This window comes from Tachysurus fulvidraco, chromosome 10 (genome assembly GCF_022655615.1).
Source record: "Tachysurus fulvidraco isolate hzauxx_2018 chromosome 10, HZAU_PFXX_2.0, whole genome shotgun sequence".
In the NCBI taxonomy this organism is placed as follows: domain Eukaryota; kingdom Metazoa; phylum Chordata; class Actinopteri; order Siluriformes; family Bagridae; genus Tachysurus; species Tachysurus fulvidraco.
This window is the reverse complement of record NC_062527.1, coordinates 19,509,629-19,526,019: the sequence shown is the minus strand read 5'-3', so window position 1 is coordinate 19,526,019 and position 16,391 is coordinate 19,509,629. Positions and strand designations below refer to the sequence as shown.

The 16,391-nt window shown below is 38.8% G+C and overlaps 1 protein-coding gene across 6 annotated transcripts in view; it reads left to right on the top strand.

Moving 5' to 3' along the window:
- syngap1a (synaptic Ras GTPase activating protein 1a) overlaps positions 1–16,391 on the top strand; it is a 116,494-nt gene that overhangs the window by 45,953 nt on the left and 54,150 nt on the right. The window contains exon 1 of one of the 6 annotated variants that reach the window (XM_027163496.2): positions 4,520–6,049. The exons of the other annotated variants lie outside the window; for them this stretch is intronic. The gene's annotated coding sequence lies outside the window, so the exon portion shown is untranslated. Of the gene's footprint in view, positions 1–4,519; positions 6,050–16,391 lie in introns of those variants that run through there. 6 annotated transcript variants of the gene reach the window in all.

Here is a 16,391-nt window from a genome sequence, read left to right as displayed (position 1 = left end):
TCAGACTAGTAATTTTATTAGTTAAATTTCCCCTGATGTTGTTTCTGCATTGTTCTGCTTTTGCAAACATCCAAACTGAAAGCATTGGTTGTATTATTATTATTATTATTATTATTATTATTATTATTATTAGTATTATTATTAATAATAATAATAATAATAATAATAATAATAATAATAATAATAATAATAATAATAATAATAATAATAATAATAATAATAATAATAATAATAATAATAATAATAATAATAATAATATCTCTGTTGCAACTAATGCCTTGACTGTGCCTTTTAATGGCGATGGTGATTAATAGAGTTAATGGAAAGAATAAAAATACATAAACATGAGTTAGAATTGAAGAAACTGATCCAATCCCTTTCACATATAAAATCACATAATCACATCATATAAAAAGTGATTTTGTGTTTAAAAATATATGGGAATTGTGATAAACTGCACCTTTAATGATGGTATCAGATACTCCACAGAGACATGTTGAAAATGCGCGCTATGTGCGTCATTACAGATTAACCGGTATAGTGACTATGATGACCAATTCGACTGTGTGAAGTAAAAAACATTTGTGTGTGTGTGAGTGTGTGTTTGTTCCACTGTCTAATTGTTGTTCAGCTTAGTCAGAGGTTGCTTCTGTTTTCGGGGCTTAATTATCATAACACTTGTTAAAGCTACGTTTACTAGTCACAGATCTCCTAGATGCGGAGGTACTAGAGCAAGTGAATAAATTAGCATGTGTTATAATTGTCTGAGGGCTGTTTTAAGAGTTGAGCCAAAAGAGGAGAGTCAAAGCCAAGGTCAGATCTGGAGAGAGCAGTGGGACTGGGAGGCTGCAGCAGGGACTGCATCCATGGACTCACATAGCAGCTGATGAGAAAAAGACCTGCAGTACTGCATATACAGAGATAGATAGATAGATAGATAGAGAGAGAGAGAGAGAGAGAGAGAGAGAGAGAGAGAGAGAGAGAGAGAGAGAGAGAGAGAGAGAGACGTATTGCAGAGACATATTGGCAAAAGATTGGCTATGCTGTAGTGGAGGAATGAGGAGCAGAAAAGACAGAAAGATAGAGATAGAGATGGAAATGTAAGTGTTTTAATGGTACAGAATGAAGGTATTTAAAAACACGAGGGGAGGAGAAGCGAACAGCTCCGAGGTCACTGCTCATCTACGCTTCAGCCGTAACCATGGCAATAATTACAGACTATTGTAGCAATGCTGTAAGCAGAGGCAGCAGGGTCAGAGAGAGAGAGAGAGAGAGAGAGAGAGAGAGAGAGAGAGAGAGAGAGAGAGAGAGAGAGAGAGAGAGAGAGAGAGAGAGAGAGAGGTAAAATACAGAAGAAGAAAAGAAAGACAGAAGAAGACAGAGAACTGTGGGAGAGTAATATGGAGAAATGGATGGACATAGGAAAAGTGAGCAGGCAAAAGAGAAGGTGGATAATGTAGAGATGGAGGGAAAGCAACAAGAAAGCAAAAGATAACTAGAGAAGGAGAAAGTGGAGAAATAAGGTCTATGGGGTACTGGGGTGCATAGAGGAGGAAAAAGCAAAAAAGAGAAAACACTATCTATCTATCTATCTATCTATCTATCTATCTATCTATCTATCTATCTATCTATCTATCTATCTATCTATCTATCTATCTATCAGTTCTCCATCTCTTCCCTCCTTTTACCCCCTACTCCATGTTCATTTCTCCTATGGTTGTACTTGTCAGGTTGCAGGCTTGCGTTGTCATGGAAACAGGAGGTCTTGGTTCTGTTTCCCCCTCTGTGTGCAGTTTGGATGCTTCCACCAGCTGCTCTGGGAATCTATGGATCATACCATGAAGAACAGCTTGGGGGATTCATCAGGATAATAATGCATGCCTTAACGTAGCACTAAGTAGGGGAGCTGTAGTGTCACTGGCAGCGCTGTGAGCAGGAGTGTGAGCGCTGTGAAGCCGTATGGATTGTACCTGTGTGATTTTTATTACTGATAACATCACTGTGTGCTTCTAAAACAAGGCTGTTTGTCCTTGGCAGAGTGAATGAGAAATGTGTGTATGTGTGTTTGTGCCATTTGTTTCCTCTTCACATTGGTTTTAATAAGCAGCAGCGTCAGCGTTGGCATAACGTGGGCGGGTTAGAAGTCAACTCCACTTTGCTTTTGTTCACTTCCATCTTATTTCAGCCTGAAACCCTGCTGATTAAATGAAGTCCAGCCATGCAGTAATTTCATGGAAATGGGAGTGACCCTCGATTCAGATCAAGAAACACGAGTTCAGCTGTTTATAAAGACCAATCATGTACATTTACAGAATGACTCTCTCTCTCTCTCTCTCTCTCTCTCTCTCTCTCTCTCTCTCTCTCTCTCTCTCTCTCTCTCTGTGTGTGTGTGTGTGTGTGTGTGTGTGTGTGTGTGTGTGTGTGTGTGTGTGTGTGTGTGTGTGTGTGTGTGTGTGTGTGTGTGTGTGTGTGTGTGTGTGTGTCTGTGAGTCTGTGTGTGTGTGTGTCTGTGTGTGTGTCTGTGTGTGTGCATGTGTGTGTGTATGTGTGTGTGTGTGTGTGTGTGTGTGTGTGTGTGTGTGTGTGCATGTGTGTGTGTATGTGTGTGTCCGTGTGTATGAAAGAGACAGCACCAACTGACAGTGGTGTAGCCAGTTATTAATGTCTGGAAGTGTGGGTTTGGACAAGTGTTGAACACAGCAAGCTTTCAAAGCTTTTCGTCAGTTTTCACTGCTTCCTCAACCAGCTGTGTGTCATGCTATAAAAGCTCGTAAAATCCTATGCCATGTAAGTACAGCAGAACAATAACAACCCCTAAACACAGGCTTTTATCTACAGATCTTGCTCAGTATCATATCATCCTTCTTTTATTCAATGCGCAAATTCCTATTAATCAACCGATTCAGTTTCATTCTTTCATGTGTGATACATCTGTAAACCAGTTTTCTATCAGGACTAGCTTTGCAAATACAGTTAATTTGTTTCATTTCTCACGAGAGCTGTGTGAAAAATCTTGTTTGGCATATTTTAAAATATGGCTAGAGGTAACATATGTAAATAAATATATTCATGATTAAAGTCTAAAATGAGGCATGCATTATGTTAAAATAAGTCAGATTTATCTTGTAGTCAGAAATGAAGCACTGAGCAAACATACAGTGCATTTCTCCTCTAAAGTTTCTAAGGAAGTTAAAAAGAAGTTGTTATAGGGAGAAGGACAGAAAGGAAGAAGAGGAAAAGAAAAGAGAGAAAGACTTCCTTTGAGATTGTATATATACTGTATTGTTATTCAAGACTAAACATGGCACAATCTTTGGAGAAGATATGTTAATATATATTATTTAGCCTTTACTGATTAGTATAGAATGTTACACCATACTGAATATTCATGAAACTATTGTATGGTTCAAACCAGAGCTTTTCACAAGGTATGAAGATGATGAATTTCTCCCATCCTCATTGTATAAGCTAAAAAATTAAGGTTAATTCATGTGAGTTAATACAGAATTAAAGTTTTGTCACAAGCTGACCTCAGATACACCTTCATCACAGAAAGAGGAAGATGAATTAGCAGAACTCTCGATTAATGAATATAATCTAATGGCCTGTAATCAGTTCATGAATAAATTGTTTTAGTTGCTGATTAAAAACACTAGTTCAGTAGTCTGGCATGCTTTAAGTTTTTTTTTTTTTTTTTAGTCCATTATTAGTCATTGTTATTGACATTATTAGTCCATTTCAACTTTTGTAGACTTACATGCCCCTAGATATAAGTCATTTTTAAGGTCAGTATCTTCTGTAAGACAACTCTAACACTAGTCCTTACAAAGTCATCCAGCAAGTCATCCATTTTAGCAACTAGAACATTTCACTTTAAAATATTTAAAATTCTCTGTAAATGATCCCATCTTGGCGATTATATGATGATCACACAGCAATCAGCTTGATCTGGAAATGAACTTGTGCAGAAAACAGAATTGCACAAACACAAACATTGTTCAACCATAACTCTGGGGGCAAAGTTTTACTTTTTCGCTGCAGGATTTATATTTGGTGTTTGCATTAGTACACTGTACTGTAGCTGTCTTGTGAGTTTTGTCCTGTCCTGTGAGTAAATCCACTAAAGCCAGAGTCTTTGTATTTATAGTATGTTTGCATTATGTAATCTGTTAGGAATATAATCTGCCTTGTTAACTCGCTTGCACTTGAACACAAGAATCACAGCACATTAGTGTGAAGTGTTGCAGCACAATGACATTCCTGTAGTTGTGGATGCAGTTAAACAGTTCTGTGTTGTGTGTGTGTGTGTGTGTGTGTGTGTGTGTGTGTGTGTGTGTGTGTGTGTGTGTGTGTGTGTGTGTGTGTGTGTGTGTGTGTGTGTGTGTGTGTGTGTGTGTGTGTGTGTGTGTGTGTGAGTGTGAGTGTGAGTGTGAGTGTGTGTGTGTGTGTGTGTGTGTGTGTGTGTGTGTGTAGTGTGTAGTGTTGTAGTGGGAGGGGATTCCTCATCCAACCTTCCTCCCTCTTAGAATTAAACTCGGAAAAGACGACGGCTTTAACACGCGCGCTCGTGTTTCCAAGCCGCACCTCTGGAGCTGCGCGAGCGCAGCCGCCGCTGCTGCAGCTGCTGTGCGTGTGGCTCCGCGCGCGCGTCTTCTCGTACCCGTCAGTCGGTGGAGGTGATGACGTGCCGACGGTGCGCCCACCCACGCTCCAACGTATTTTCGAGGCGAGATCTCGCGGATTTGATCGCGACGGACGCTCGGCGAAGCTGTGCGCTGTCGGTGCGCGTTGGAGGCTGAGGACGCTGAGGTGCGCATCTCTCGATAACAGCGGGGAGGATGCTGCAGTCGGCACGCGGCTCTGCCCAGGGGAAACACGCGCCTCTTCTTCCTCATCCCTTTTCTTCAATTGCTTTCGATTCACCCGCGCGCGTTTCCACAAATATTGAGCATGCATTACTTTAAATACCGGTATCCGCAAACATAAGCGTTGCAGGATGTTGCACCCCGCGTTGCGCACCCAATGCTATGCTATTCTGTGCGTATGGAGAGACTGGGACAAATATCTGTAATGTAAAAGTCAAAAACATGACCAACATTCTGACACTGAAATTCTAGATTTTAGATATTTGAACGACTATAATCGATTATTGGATACAAAAAAGAGTGGAAAAAAAAATGATAGCGTTCAGCTTGACATCGATACAGCACCTGGAGCCGAAAAGAAAAGTCACGGATGCGCGAGCCGGAGGAGGGAGGTGTGTGTATCTGAGTGTAATATCAGTGATTGGACCTGCAGCCGGAACAGGGACAGATAAAGGACAGAAGGACGGCTCTGCCTGAGAGATCGTAACATCAGCATGTATTGCACTGCAGCGGATGATTGTTGTTCATTTTTATGTATTTAATTTCTTCTTCTTCTTTTTGTTTTTTTTTTCCACTTAATTCGACTTCATTTCAACAGATTTTTGACGTTGAGATCTTTAGTTTAAATGCTGCATGAAATATTTACGCTTTCCTAAAGCAGATGAGAGCAAGCCTACTGATTTGAATGAATAATTTATCAACTGCACTCACTTATTTTAATTGCTTATGATACTAGAACACAAGCACAGTATAAACAGTGAACTACACCAGCTAGGCCTTCTCCAGAGCAACTACCTAATTTACCTCTCCACTCAGACAGTCTTAACATTTTTAGCATATTCAGAAATAAGCTTATCTAAGAAAGTGCACTGAGGCTGTACAGTGAAGACCCTGCTGGACATTTCTGATGCCAAACCCTATGAGGTGGTACTGACTTTGGTGTGGACTCTGTGTGGACTTGGGTTGGAGCCAACACCACTGTCTTACCTGACTTGCCTAAAAGATTCAGAAAACTGAGGGAAAGCTGTGATGGATGTCTTAAAGAGGGAGGCAGTCTGGAAAGACTCATTTTCTGCCACTTTGTAGACTTTTCCCTCTAAGCTCCACAGACTTGCACTCAGATACAGAGACAGACGGACTAAGCTAAGAGAAGGCCTGCAAGACTGAAGCCTCCTCTTTCTTTGGTAAGCCACCATTGCAGTGTACTCTATTAATATTTGCAGTCAAGCAGATTAAACAGCACAGTAGATTTTGGAAGGACATGGAAAAGGTATGCATGTCTCTCTCAGTGTGGTATAGAATGTTGGCACTATATATGGTACAGTTATGCTGGAACTAGCTGCTCTCACCGGGCACCGTGGAAGCAATGAATCATCTGTGATGATTTTATGATGACAGCTGAATTTCCACTATGAATATAGCTTGAGTTCTTGAATCAACACTGATGGATTGTTAGAATAATTCCATAATTCTAGAATTCACCCATATAGGTTTCAAGAATAAATCCAGCTAGAGTTCCAGGATCAATCTGGCTTGGGTTCTAAAATCAATCTTCTTAGATTTCTAGAATCCATTTATATAGATTTCTAGAGCTGGCTAGAGTACAGGAATCAGTCCTGCTTGAATTCTGGAATCAATTCAATCATGCTGGAGTACTGGAATTATTGGAAGTGGCATTTTAGAATCAATCCAGATAGAGCTCAAGATTCAATTCTGCTTGAGATTTAGAATTGTTCCAGCCTTAGTTTTAGAGTCAGTCCAACTAGGGGTCTGTAATTAATCCTATCTGGGGCTAGAATTAATCCAGTTGGACTTCTAGAATCAGTTTTTGTTGGAAGGTCCAAGTATAACAACTGGAAGACATTAACTTATTAATCCATCTGGAGAGTCAGCTGGATTTCTAGAATCAGCTTAGCTGGAATGCTGGATTCAATTAAAGCTGAATCTCTACAGTCCTACCAAGAGCTGGTCCAACTTTTTTCTGACTTTGCCCGTACCAACCAGATTTAATAGGACAAATTAAAACATCTCAGGAGACTCAGGTAAATTGTAGTGGAAAGAAATTAGTTGAGCACTGATACAGAACAGTGGTGCAGAGCACATGCCCAGAGGCTTACGTTCATTACTAATATTATTGTTGTTCATCTTATAAGTTTTTTTGATATTGTGGTTTATTAACAATAAAAAAGTTGTTCTGTTGGGGACATCAGGTAAGCTTGAGGGACTGATGATAATACATTGGAACGATATACTGCAGTTCAGGTACTTTATAAACCTCTCTGTTATTAGGGGTCTAAGCATTGGAGATATAATGAACCTGAATCGTTAAACAATATACTATTGTCTTGAATAATATAAATAGTCAGAGCAATGTTCAGTCAAGATTCTGATGGATTGTGGAAAGTTTGTACTCATTTAAACAGTACAGGTTCACCAGGGTTATATATATTCTATATGCAGGGTTTGCCAGCAACCATAATCCTATCCAGCTTAATTTTAGTGTACTGCATCAATGTACTGTTGTCTAATTGGATTTCTAATGATGACTGGGTTACTTGGTTATCATCAGCAAATCAGATTTCAGTAGGCATTTTACTCCGTTAGTGTAACTTGAATAATATGTTCATCTGCAGTATGAGCTTTTTATTCTGTGTCATTTTCTAAAAACTGTCCACTAAGGGAACTATTTACAGTGGGTGCTTGTAAATGTTAGAAGAGCTACCATCAGGAGATGTTTGGGATATCTGCTCATTTTATTATGCGTCTCTTTCTGTGGAAGCAATAATATCAGTCAGACTATTGGTTCACAAATCACATGTCGCTACATAATGACATGTGATTTGTGAACAAAAAAATTCAGACATCTCTGACTGCGAATTACTGTTATGGGATTGGCAGAGTGACTTCACTGAACACAGTGTTTTACCCCCCACCCCCCCACCCCCACCCTTCAGCTGATGGCTAAATAATAATGCTTATTTTATTTTTAACACAGTACAAAGTCACTGCAGCTTTAGAAGAAGAAGAAGCCTTTCTTTTGTCACAGATACATTACAACAAAGTGAAATTCTTTCTTTACATATTCAGGTTAGAGCACAAGGTCAGCCATGATACAGTGCCCCTGGAGTAGGGAGGGTTCAAAAACTCTGATCAACAACTCATAGTCTTAACCAAACAAATTCTTTCTTTCTGTCTTAATCCATAAATATGATAACATCAAAACCCAAAAAATGAAATCTAGTTGTTGAAATCTTTCCATTCTCTTTGTTTTTAACACCGCAATTATTACAGCTAATTCTTGTTTGAGACTCTGAATGAAAGTGCACACTAATAACACCCACGGCATCTCTTAATTTAGCTGTGTTCGTCACTGCAGCGGACTTTTTAAGGCGTTTGCGCAATATCACCTTGAGTGAGCTCTGCTGTAATGGTTGGCTGTGCCAGAGGGTGAATGCTTAGCCTTGAGCTTTCAATCTTTTGAGAATAATGCATATGGTGTTGTCTCTATGCTAAGTCAGTTTTGAGAGACTCAGTTTGAATGAAAGATATTTATTAAAATATTTTATGAAAAGCTTTAGAATATCTTAAATGTATTTTTTGAGTGTCAATTTGTATAAAATGTAACATTAATCCAGTAATTCCATTTAGCGATAATGTTTACATTGACTTACCCATACTATATGTACGTTGTTAGCATGGTTGGATAATATTTGCTACATATAGACAGTGTTTTCACCTTACACAATATGTACTCTGAAACTGAAACAAAAGACACACTAAAGCCCTATTCGGCCGGGATTAGTTTTACATGGGGACAAGTCACTCTGCCAATCCCATAACAGTAATTCGCAGTCAGAGATGTCTGAATTTTTTTGTTCACAAATCACATGTCATTATGTAGCGACATCCTGTCCTCAGGATGTCTGTAATATTAATTGGCCAATTCGCACGGGACAAGACATCCCAGTAAAACTAGCAGAAGTGGGAGGAGTAACTCGCTTTACGCACCACAGTAACCTCCTTGTCGACATGTGCGTATGACTTTGCTTCCTGTTTCAAGCGCCTCCATGCTTGCAAAACGCATCAAAAACTACTTTTTAACAGGAAATGACGGAATTTTACTGTACATATTTACAGCGGGTCTATTCGGACGGGATTTGTATTACCTGAGGTAATTTTTCCGGACCTTTTTACAGAAGGTAAAAGTGACATTGTCCGTAATGATTACTGAGATGGCGCATTCGGACGGGACTAAAATCACTGAGAAGCTCTGGTAATAATTACTTTACCCCCACGTCCCCAAGTAAAACTAATCCCGTCCGAATAGGGCTTAAGAAAAGAGATAAAATATTCAAAGAAAAAATATTTTCACTTTTACATACAAAACTAGGTCAAAGCAGAAATCCAAACAGTTGGAGTAAACGATCATCCAATCCAAGAATTCATAGAAATGGACTTCTACTTCTACTGGAGAAAAACTTTTGAGAAAAAGATCTAACCTCACATTTTAACCTTGCGAATTCCAGCAACTATTTAACATCCTATGTTTCAACTACATATACATCCATTTGCTTATTTTATTTGTATTGTTTTCCATGGTGACACTTGATGCTAAGCATTAGGATATGGAACTTATCATCCTAAAGGAGCCTAGGAGGTTAAAGAAGATACACAACAGATGGAAAATATGCGACAATATGTGGATTGGCGAATGGAACCGAATACTTGCACAGTTGCTGCGATAATCTATGACATTTAACATCATGAAATAAATGCATACTTAGTCTGTGAAGCTTGCAAATCAGACATTTGTATTTATTATTGAGTTCTTAAAGTTGTTAGCACTGTTGGTGTGCTCAGTACAAGTAGCCTATGGACCTAATGTGTTCTGTTGGGGGAAATTTCACAAATAAAAATCTCTCGAAATAATAGATATACAGTATATATACAGAATATATCTAAAACAGAATATTATTGCACACATTTGAGTAATGAGCTTAATGTTTGAGATCTGTCATGAAATAAATAGTGGAATTATCTATAGCAACAGGGCTCTCTGGCTGATGACCCCTGTGATAATATATATTAAACTCATATATAGTCTATATTTTGATAGTTATTCTGTTTGCAGTATGAGAAGGCACAGGTATAAGAGATAACCCCGAGTGTAGATGGGGCCTGGTCTCCCGATGGGGCCTGGTCTCATTGACTGGCTATCACTGTTTCTGCTGTCTTGACAGCATGTCAGAATACTCTGTCTTGTTGTCATCTTTTTATTTATTCATCCTCCACCTCCTCATTCACTTGCTCCTCTCTTCTAGTCTGCCCACTCGCTTAGTCCGGTCACTCTTCACCCTGACTTCCTTATTCAGCCGCCCACCTGCTGTCTGCTCTGGGCAATCAGCCTCAGGTAGAAAACTGTCCTTACATAGCATTTCCTCTATACACTTCCGGTAAATTGGTCAGGCTGGCCAGTTTATTTTTGATTCCCTGGAAATGCTAATGAGCTTTCTATAAGCGTAAACAGGATTTACCTCAGGCACTCCCATTACACTGACATATTCTTCCCTCCATTCATACAAACTTAGGTGCTGTTGTTAATGTTTACACAAGAAAAGATAAAACTCTGCTGTAAACCTGGTAGACAGGAAGGTAAATGAGGACACGGGAGGTAGACTTTGGAAAGAGTGATGCTATATGTTTTTGTTGTCAGTTAATATCTGGGCATTTTTCAGCACTTCATTCAAATTACTTTAAATGAAGCCAGCGGTAGAAGAAGAACAAACAAAATGCCATTGCTGTCTGTTTGCTCATAGTCAAGGCCAGCTTTGCCTGCTCTCTCTGGGCTCTCTCTCGCAGGGTCAATAGACAATCACCACAACAAACACACAGACTATAAATAAAAGCTCATATACATAACCAGATACAGGTACAACAACTCACTCGTTACCTAATAATTCCCTGCAACTCCTCCACAGTTGTTCAGACACCAGCTACATTTACCAATCAAACTGTCTGGATGTAGCCTAGTATGCTTGAAGATCCCGGACGAGCCTCCAGAGAGCTTTTCTTGGGTTCATTCGAAGAAGAAGTCTGAGTCCTGCTGCTGCTTCTGCTGCTACTTCTGAGCTGAAGTCAGGGAACAGAGTGCTAAAAAAACTACTATGAGACTTGGAGTGTTTGAGTTGAGCAAACTGAAGTTTACATTGTCTGGATAAGGTCGTCTACCAAATGCCGTAAATATAAATGGTATGTGTCATCAGGAACAGACGTGGTGGTCAGAGCAGTGTCTGGGCTAGACACATGTTTAACAGAACAGAACAGAACAAAACAAATCACAGTCCTAGAAGAGGTCAGAAATATGGTCACACGGGGATGTGGTAGCCTAGTGGTTAAGGTGTTTGACTACAAATCAGAAGGTTCTGAGCTCAAATCCCAGGGCCACCATGTTGCCACCACTGTGCCCCTAATCAAAGCCCGTAACCCACAATTGCTCAGTTGTATAAAATGTAAGTCTTTCTGGATAAGGTGTTCTGCCAAGTGCTGTAAATGTAGGTCATAAACAAATGGAATCACACAGTCAGTCCAGGCCAGAGCGTGCCAAGATATATTCGTAACATATCAGATAGTCCTGTGTCAACAACATGAAGGTATCAAGCAATCTTATAGCTAAACCAGAAAATTATGATTGGTGCTTAAAATCCTACAAACCTACAAAGCAAGCAATGTGACAGCTAATCACAATAGGCTGTGCTTTCTTTTTTTTCACCCCTCATTGTCTAAACTGCCATTCAAAAACAATTAATTTTGGTAAATACTATAGAGGAAAAATAGCTTTGAGGTTCATCAGTAATGAAAGAGAAGAAATCCAGGTGGAGTTTATGTAGATATTGGGTTGTACTTTATATTGCAGCGTATAATCATTATATCCCATGTGGCTTTAACACACCTAGTTAATGTAAGGCCTGTAAATGAGATAATATGTTAATTCAGCCAATTAAGCAACAAATTGCTGGAATGAAGTAATTGAATGATCTACTAAATGCTGTAATGACCCTCTGAGGCAATATTTTAGCTCATCGGTTTGAGGAGAAGTATGGATAGTGGCCGTGATGGAGTAGGAAGCGATAATCCAGGAGTCACATAGTGCGCAGTGGATAAAAAGTCAATTATTCCTTCCAGTGCTTTATAATTAATGCAGTTCCTTTAAGCTTTGAAGGCATTCGTCCATCTACATGGGGGCTTTCACTGTTGTTAGCCGTGTCAAATTCAGACCAAAAAAAAATACTTTCGGTTTTATTAAACTTGCAGTCAATGATCAGGAGTTGAAAAAGTATAAGCATGGAGAATATGTAGCAATCCCTCAATAAATAACTATAATTATATAAATAACCGTTTTAAACATTTTGTGTGTCCGGTATTTTTTTGTTTGTTGGTCCAAATCTCTGCATTACATTTCTGCAGCTCTGTCCTTCGGGACAGTTTGTGCCTTGCGGCTCAGTTTAACAGCTTGCAACCTAAAATACACGGCATGTTTGATTCACGTCCTGCTTTCTCACTGCAATGAAACCACACTACAGAGGTCAATTCAAACAGACAAATGCTGCATATGTGAAAGCATCTTTAATCTATTTTTGCATTAATTGACAAGCCGAGAAAGAAGAAATGTATGCGTGTAATCCATTTGCTCATTGCAATGCTGACAAATTCTAAAATTTTTAATGAGCGCTATGTCCGGACTTATTTAAATGCTTTTATATAAATATGAATCGGCTTTAAAACCGTGTCCAGATGACGAGCAGGGCTGCTCGATAATCTGTTATTGAGGTGCATTTAAAATTTGTAATTTGCATTGACTAATAAATAAATTAAATAATTAATTAAAAGCTGCGACAGGCGACTCACAATATGATGGACATCATAGTAGAATCGATCTCATACTATCGTTAATGCGTTTTTCATTAAATGTTAAAGGAGAAGAAGCATTGGGCTTTTAGTCAAGTTAACATGAACTTTTTGAGTTGTACTGATTAAAAATGTACATCCATTGAATGCTTGTCAAAGCTAAGTCCGTCATTTTGTGTTGAAGTGGTTGCTTTAGACATTGACTTTAGTACTCAGTGTTTAAGACAACAAGAGTGACCAAACATAACACTTTATTACTCTAATGATCAGAGTGACCATTAAGTGTTTCTGAGTGAACTAAAATGGAACTGAGCTTTTCATCGCAACTGTCAGTATTAACATTGAAAAATAATGTTGCGAAATCATAAAATTGTACAACTTATCCATCCGATATGACTGAGCCTGAAACAGAGCAGCAGCACGTTTCACCCTGAGCAATCTAGAGATCTGTGTGTTTTATTTAATGTCTTCAGTGGTTGCATTTGGACGTGAAAGAATTCTGCATTCATTCTTAGTTTATTCTTAATATTTCTGTTTTAGTCATTTTTTATGCACTGATCAGCCATGACATTAAAACCACTGAGGTGAAGTGAATATCATTGATCATCTCGTTACAATGGCTCAGTGTGATGCTCGGGGCAATCTTGAAAATGTTCCATCTTCCTAAATACGTTTGCAGACCAAATGAATCTCTCAGTATTTTGTCATTCAGCAGGATAAGAAACCTTTATTGCCAAATACATTACAGTACAGTAGAATTATTTTCTTCACATTTCCCAGCTGTGAAGGTTGGGGTCAGAGTACAGGGGCAGTTATGATATAGCGCCACTGGAGAAGAAATGGTTAAATGTCTTGCTCAAGGGCCCAACAGTGGCAGCTTGGCAGTGTTGGGGTTTGAACTCCAACCTTCTGATCAACCACCCAGAGCCTTAACCAGTTGTCTTGGCCTTCAGATTTTCTACAGTAGATCTCAATCCGATTGTAAGGTTGTCTAAGCGTGACCCCGACTTGTGTCTTGTGCTATGTGTTTTGGTTTACGTGCTGTGCTCGCGTGTGTTTACCCTATCCTAGCTATAATTCCTTCCTGCCTCTGCACACCTGCCCCTTATGTGTCTAATTGTTTCCTCCATATAGCCCTGCCGTGTTGCGTTTTGCAGTGCAGAATCCTTGTCTTTCAGTTTGTCCTCGTCTCCAGTCTGTAGTTTCAATTTTCAGTTTCATTTCTTGTTTAGTTATGTTCTGCCTAGTTTTTTCCCCCGTGTTTCCCGTTCTCTTACCGGGTTATTTTGTTAACCAATTGTATGTGTTTGCTATCCCTGCTTTTTGGCCTAGATATTTACCCTGCTAGATGCATCCCCTCATTGACACTGATACGATCAATCATTTGTTGAGTGTTGGACAAACTAATCAATTACTTAATAGATGGTTCCTGGTGTCATTTACCACAACACAATTTTAGAGGACTTGTGGAGTCCATGCATAGACACATCAGAGCCATTTTAGCAGCACAATATTAGTCAGGTGGGTTTAATGGTATTGCTGATCAGTGTAATATCCATAATCACATTAATAACACCTTGCTAACATCGGATTATACTTTAGCAATGCATAAGGGTCTGAAATTTTATTAGCTATAAGAAAAAACAGTCAAATGTTTTGGTTGTCCAGAAAAAATCTTAGACAGCAAAATGGTAGAATAACAACATATGGCAAGCACTACAGTAGTAGCTTTAGGAAATGAATTAGTAAATTAAGAGAAAGGACAGCAAGTGTATAGTCACTATTCTCTTCTAAAAAAATGTAATGTAGCACATCTGGTCTGTCGTCGCTAGAAAATAGTAAGCTGTGAGATACAGTGTTCTGTTTCTTTCATTGCATGTAAAAGCTAATTATGTCTGGCTAGCGTATTCCTCCAAATGTTTAAACACACGGTGTGTTGAAGCTTTTGCGTGAATTTTGTTTTGTTAGCATTTCTGTATACCTGCAAGATCCTGATTCTAAAAGTACTGTCCACTGTCAGTGAATGCTAGTTAATCTGTCCAGTAAAAAATATTTTACTGACAGCCAGATCGCACCGTTAACGATACGCCTAGCGCATAGTCATTCGATAAATATCTGTACAAAGCCACAATCACACCACCTGTGTATAACACCTACTGTTAAACCCACATTTTTTGTGTTCATGTGTAAGTGTAATATTCCTTGCAAGGATTTTAAGATTCACAGCTGTTTGTTCGGCTGCAGTGACGAATAGCAACTTGTCACATTGAAGGAGATTGTAAATGCACTTCAGACGTCCATCCAAATAGAGATAAAGGTTTAATTTAATATAGATCTAGTTATTTTGGGGTGAAGTAGAGAGGCTAGTTCAGGGGTCGGCAACCCCGGAGCCGCAAGTGGCTCTTTCATCCCTCTCCTGCGGCTCCCTGTAGATTTGGAAAATGTATATTTAATTTAAATGTATTTTATTTTAGTTTGTTAGTTTTAAAAAAAAAATGAAATTCTAAGATTATGATGCTCTTGTAACATTAAAATAAACCGTGTTTAATTTGTTTGTCACTCAAAATATGCGTCATAACTGCCGACTTGTGAAATCCGACACACAGAAGCAGACGCATTTTTGGATGCATACGAAGAGGTCTCAATTAGACATTAAACATTTTATTTGAAAGTAACCTTCAACCCAGCATCTTTTTTTTAAGGTTAGTTCAAACTGTTCAAAATATTTTTTTTTGCCTGCAGAAATAAAATTTGGTAGCAGTTCATTGTTTCATAAATGCCACACACTACAGTTTTTTTTCTATAATTTGCGTAAAGGTAAAAAACGATACAGTATATGCAGTGTTATCTTCATTTTAGATGTAAAATTGGTTTTGTGGCTCCCTGTGTTTTTTTTTCTGTGGGAAACGGCTCCAAATTTGAATGTTTAAAGTTTCCGACCCCTGGGCTAGTTGATTCAACATGAGCTTGTGTTTAACTCTCAGAAAGGAACATTTTTGCCGTCAACTGAACAACTGAATTTATGCCGTCTAGTGATGACACTAGACGGCATGAATGTACAAGCATGAGAATCAAGCATGAGAATAAAAATATCATCTTGACTGTGGCATTGATGTTGGTCCTAGACGTGCTGTTTTGGGGATTTTAATAATGGTCAGCTTATATTCTCATACACTATAAAGCTTACACAAAATCTATGAGTGGCAGTTCTGTGAGGCTGACTCATATAATCACTCTTTACAACCATAAAAGCATCAAGAAAAGCATCAAGGTTAGAAACTTGAGGTGGATGAACAACACTAGCAACCAGAAGACCACATCAGGTTCCACTCCTTTCAGCCAAGAACAGAAAGCTGATGCTAAAATGGGTGAAGCCTGGAAAAATACTGTGTTTGTCTTTTTATCCAAATCTTTTACTGTCCAGTTTTGTGAACACGTGCCCAGAAATGCAAAGCATTTCAGTGACATTTAGCTTGTGATGGTTTCACTAATTTTGCAGTAAATTTTTCGGTGTACCAGAGTCACTTGTTCAGATTTCCTCTTGGGTTTAATATATAGGTTAAGAATTTTCTTGGTCTCAATTTCCACAACTCTTAGAATCGCTGATCTATAATTCATATA